The sequence below is a fragment of the Magnolia sinica genome, chromosome 18, assembly GCF_029962835.1.
Source record: "Magnolia sinica isolate HGM2019 chromosome 18, MsV1, whole genome shotgun sequence".
NCBI lineage: Eukaryota > Viridiplantae > Streptophyta > Magnoliopsida > Magnoliales > Magnoliaceae > Magnolia > Magnolia sinica.
The window spans coordinates 67,357,501-67,363,724 of record NC_080590.1 but is presented as its reverse complement, the minus strand read 5'-3'; positions in this window follow the sequence as shown (position 1 = coordinate 67,363,724).

Sequence of the window (6,224 nt, the reverse complement as noted above, 5' to 3'; positions counted from 1 at the left end):
TTCCAATCTTCATAAATTTCCTCCATTAAAAATTAGGTCAATGAAAAGTTCAGATTTGATTTAAATTACTTTATCTTCCAATCGGATAGGATAGGACTTCAATTCCAATTCTGTTTATTGAATCAAGCAAGGTAACATCTTAATAGCTACAAGTGAATCCTTGACACCCTAGTTCCCACCTTTAATTGATAGCTTAAATTCATATTTAGATCTTTTTCTAGTTCTAGTTTTAGTTATTTTCAGAATACCTACAACTTTAGTCCCTATGGATTCGACCTCGGTCTTACCGTGTTATTACTACATCATGATCCTACACTGGGGGTTGTGAACAGTTTCCTTAAATATTAAGGTCTTAAAACCTTTAATCTTGGTCTCATAAAATCCATCCCTTGCCTTTGTGATTTTTGAGCATCAAATCCATGCTTTTAACATTCTTTTCAATCCAAGCTCTCAAATTCACTTCGCAATACAAATATGTATAAAATATACCCATTAAGCATTATCATGTTCATAAAACAAAGATATAAACTGGGGGAAATATACAATATTTGACACTCAACACTCCCCGTGTCATAGGTTGTAGGAGGTTGAGGACGTCCTCCTACTGGTTTCTTTCCCTTTGCCAGTGTTGAATCCTGTGTGGGACCCTTCATGGGGGGCCAAGTCGAAAGATAAGGCTGAGTAGGGACTCTTACAAGCTATTTTTCTACCCTACCTATCAACTAGACCGCTTTATTCACGGTCTCGACCAGATGCATCTGAACTCGGTCCTGGATTGTCAATCGTAACCCACCTATAAACCATGCTACCTTTTGCGATTCAATTTCTAACAGGTCATTCTGCGTTACCAACCACTGGAATTCTTCGGTGTAATATGTGACAGTTCGATTCCCCTGTCGGTATTTTGGTATTCTAGAACAATACCTGCTCATAATCATTGGTGATGAATCCTGATTGAAGAAGGCGTCTCATTCGTGGCTATGATCGGATGGGCGCATTGTTCTGTCAGGCACGTGAGAGTTGTAATCGTTCCCACCATGCACAAGCACTGGATTTTAATTTGAATGCTACTAATTTTACATTTTTATGTTCCGACACGTCTATGTCATCAAAATATCATTCTACTTTAGCTAACTAATCGAGAAAATCTTCTATACACAATAAGTCATTAAAATAAGGAAGTTCAATCTTACCTCGATAGTCTATTTCAGCATGATCTAGTCGATCTCCTCCATGGACTAGTCATCCTTGTCGTTAGGGCTTGACTCATATGGGGTAACCCTACAATTCACCTCCGGAAGTGCCCTACAGAAATTGGGGTTGTGTCATACAATAACCACAGGCAGCTGAGAATCACCTTGGGCTCGGGGCGGAATTAGCCTATCCACAAGAAGGTCGATGGTTGTGACGCACCGTCACTGTGGTCACATGTGGGTGGGCGCATGTAGGCAGACACTGATGCTGGTAGGGCCTAAGGGCCTGGGCGAGCTACCGGTGATTGGTAGGCTACTGTGCACACAGTAAAGGCTGAACTCTGTCCCACATCGGAAGAGTTGTCTGGAGTTGTGGTGGTTATAAGTGGGCTCATTCCTTAACAGTTAAGATGCATTTTAAACCCATGAGCTTCGGTAAAGCGGACAATATCTCGTGTTGTTGGGTTAGGCCTTACAAATAGTATCAGAGCCGAGGATGGCTCTGCCCTTAGTGGGGGATATTGTGACACTCTGTCACTGTGGTCACACATGGGTGGACGCTGATGTGGGTAGGGCCTAAGGACCTGGGCGAGCTACCAGTGGTTAGCAGGATACTGTGCACACAGTAAAGGCTAAACTCTATCCCACATCAGAAGAGTTGTTTGGAGTTGTGGTGGCTATAAGTGGGCTCCTTCCTTAATAGTCAAGACGCGTTTTAAACCCGTGAGCTCCGATAAAGCGGACAATATCTCGTGTTGTTGGGTTAGGCCTTATAATGGTTACCTTTAGCCCTTATGTCACACCCCAAACTCATAAATCGAGCTCACAAAATTCCCAATCACCGAATCCAGATCCGATAGCCTCCGTAGTACCCCATTCTCGACTCCCAGCGCCCATACTCTAGATTCCGATCCTGGGATCCTACAAGGAGGATTTTCCAATGTAGATTTTTCTCGTAAGAAGCATAACCACAAGTTTACTCAAATCACAAAAGCAACAACATCATCACATATCTACTAATATAAATAGTTGAATACAGTGCTAAAAGGGAAATACATATATCGATAATCAAGCTTCAAAAGATAGCTGCATGCTCCAAGCTCAACGCTGTTGCGACCTAATGCCACCTGCACGCATCTATCGTGTATAAGCTTATAAAAAGCTTAGAGAGTGGTATAAGTGTGAGCACAAGATAAGTGTCAAGTATGCAATATCAGAGTAATGTGGAAATATGCTGGTAAGTCCATAAATCCATCAGTTATCCAGGTTATGTGATGCAAAAACATAATAAGCTGATATCATATACTGAGGAAGCAATGTAAATCAGATATGCAATATGGAGACATAGTAGGCCAAATATCATATACTAAGGATGCAATGCAATATACAAATCCTGACGAGTCCACGAATACAGCCTGTTATATCTGAAAAGGCGTAGCTATATGTCCTAGAGGGGGAGGGGGGTGAATAGGACTATGCCAAATTAAAACTTTAACAACGGAATATAAATGAATAAAGTAAAGATAGCACTTTAAACAAATCACAATACGGAAATGTAAAGCAACCTCAAATAGAGAGATTGATACTAATATTATTCTAAGGACAACCTTACACCATAAAAACCAGGGTTTATGGCAGGACAACCTTACTAGAACAATTTGAATATCAAAAACTCAAACTGAAAGGAAATAAAGGAAATAATAAGATATAAATTCTAAACTATTACAAATATTCCCACAATGCTTGAAATGTAAATATTACAATATTCACATCCACACATGCATCCCACAAATTTGAATGATAAAAGAAATAGAAATCAAACAAACATTCAAATCACAAGACATAAAGAATTATAGTGGTTCGCCTGTGTGTTCACCAAATGTTAAAGAACAGCCACACAGCTTGCTACTCGACTCTTAATATCCTCACATAGGGGATATTAGCGTTCACTATGAAAATAGGTTTCTCAGGTTCACCCAAAACCTTCACAATTGTGTCTTTCAAATGGGCTTACACAATTCAAAAACCCCACTTCTGAGTTTTCTGGCTCTCCTCAGATAACTAACAAATTAAGATTTTTCTAGCTTAATCTCAAATAAAACCAAAAGAAGAAAATTTACAATAAAGTAAAATACCTGGATTTCTCCTTTTGTAGCAGCCCGGAAGAACCAATCGGAGTAGAAGTTCGAATATAGAAGTTCAATTGTCCAATACTCACTTTGAAATGGTTCTAAGTTCTAATTGATTTTAAATTAAATCAAGTTGGGCTAGCTCTATTTGATTTTGATTCCAAGAAGTGGAATATCCCAATTCCTCTTTCAAATTAGATTGGAATGTAGAAACAAAATTAAATAAGAAAAGCTAACAAAAGAGAATTTTAAATATGTACAATGTAGCTTAAAAAGAACATAAACTTATCTCAGAGTGAAGCCTTAATTTTACTTGAATTAGATATGAAACTTTGAAATTCATGTTCTATTTATAGTTGTAGAAATCGCGTCTACGACTGGTCCTGAGGACACTATGACTGGTCGTAGAAGAAACGGATTTTTGAAATTTTAGGCGCGATCGGATAAAATCGTTCCATGACTGGTCGTAAGCTGTTCACGACTGGTCGTGACAAACCCCTGGTCATGTGACACCAGGTTTAATCACTGTAGATTGAGTCGTAAGTGCACGACTGGTCCTGGATTGAGTCGTCACTGTTCCTACGATCGGTCGAGCAGACTCCAGGACTGGTCATAGCTCAATCAAAAAATTCTGAAAAATTAGAACAAACCTAGGACAAGTCCTAAAATTTCTTGGACTGGTCGAGCCAGTTCTAAGACTAGTCGAACAAGGTCTAGGACTAGTCTTAGAACAGCCAAATACATATAAAAAGATTTAACTTGAATTATGTATACAAAACGACCTACCCTAAGGTTATTCATACCTTAAATGTGAAGTATAGACATTGACACTTCATTTCTTCAGATGATCATTGACAATTGAAGATTGTGAAGCTTGAGATCTCTATACTTGATGTAACATTGAACTTGAGATCTTCTAGAGATTGAATTATACTTCATCTTGAGTTGTACACTAACTTGAGTCTTTGAACAAGATCACTTCTTTCGTTGTAGCTTATACTTGTATTTTTTGAAATGGTTTGAAGTAGTTCTTCATTCTTAACTTAAAGTAAAGTGTTTAGAGAGGTGATGTAATGTCTTGAACCCATATGCAATGTCTTAAACATATATACCAATGAGCTACATAAGACATAGATTGAGGTTTTGGCACCACAAAATTTGACAACCAAAGGAGCATAAAACCATAGCACTTACAATCTCCCCCTTTGTCAAATTTATGACAAAACATACTCTAATCAAAATAAGAAAAGCATTACATGCTCAATAAGGAATCATGCACCTGTCATATATAAGAGAACCAGTTACAGCCTGGTTAAAAAATCATGCACCAGTTGTCATTAACTAGCACAAATTCTTCCTTACTTACTCCCCCTGAGTAGCACATATATATTCAGTCCATATTATCCATAATCAATAGCAATATATGAATCCATATACTACTACCACAATCCATATTATCTATAATCAATAGCAATATATCAATCCATATGCAAAACCAAATAAACTCTCCCCCCTTTTGTCACAATATGACAAAGGAAGAAAAATGGAAAAGGATAATAAACAGGAGTAATAAATTGATTAACTAGTCAAGAAATAAGTAAATTAAAGTCCACAAGCCATTAACTAGTTTAAATAAAAGTCAGTTAACCAAACAAAGTTCATAAGCCAACAAAAGTAGAAGTAAAGTTATTACAGACTAAGAGTAAAACACTTAATCAGATCCTGAAGAAGGAGAGGTATGGTAGGATCAAGTTGATAAAGGCCCTTGTTTAAGCGCCTAAGATTCTTGCGCATATATTTAAACTGTAAATCATGGGCAACATCATATTCTCTACCTTTTTCTCTAGAGCATGAAGACGAGCATCAAAATCAGATGGCTCATAGTCAGGATCATTTCCAGAGTCTGATTCAATTTCATTAAAAATATCATTCATATTAATATCATCAGGAGGAAGATCGTCAGCCTCTTCTTCATCCATAGCCTCAGCTCCAGCACCACCCACATCCACTTGGTCAGGAGCCAATTCCAATTTCATCTTGTTTATATTAGAGTTGTTAAAAATAAGATGATGAATAGGAGCCTATCCAACAAGCATATCAACTAGCATGTGAGTAGTTAACACAGTCATAAGATAGGCAAATGGAATATCACTGTCTTAGATGGAGACGAAACTGAATGATGGAATGACATATTAACGAAGGCAGACAGACATTTACAACAGAGATAACAAAATGCAAAACCCAAACCATAAAGGTAGTTAGTTCTGTTTTATTACCAGAATGAGGATACAGATTTGAAATAAAGATTCTGTGGAGAACCCTGTATCTAGGTAACAAATACTTTGAGGAGAGCACATTCCTTTTATGAGTCCATTGCACATCCATATTGCATAGTGTTCTAGTGAGCATGCATTTTTCTGATTCTGAGGGTTTCTCAGCTAAAGTATGAATAGGAATACCCTCATCATTAATCGGTATGTCCATTAGAGCTGAAATCAAATGATAGTCAATATCAAATGGACCTTCTCTAGCATCAATTTTAAATGTTAAATTCTCAGTCGAAAAGTCAGAGATAAATGCAAACATGGACCGAGCAATAGACTGGTATGCAGGCCTACCCCAATGTAAGATGTTAGCCCATCCTACAGCTTGTAGTAGGGGAAGGATACCAAAATGAGCAATATGGTTAAGATCAACAGATCTTTTAACAATGACATTGTGCATACACAAATCCCGCACATGTGAGGGATCATCTTCGGGTGACCGAAGATGGCGCTGAGTGATAGGAGTTGATCTAGAAGATGATGGACTACGGAAAGCTTTGTTTTTCCCTCTAGAATCCATTTGTAATAAAAGATTCAAAGAAACAAGAAGCTTCAAAAGATGTGAAGTGGGGTTTTGC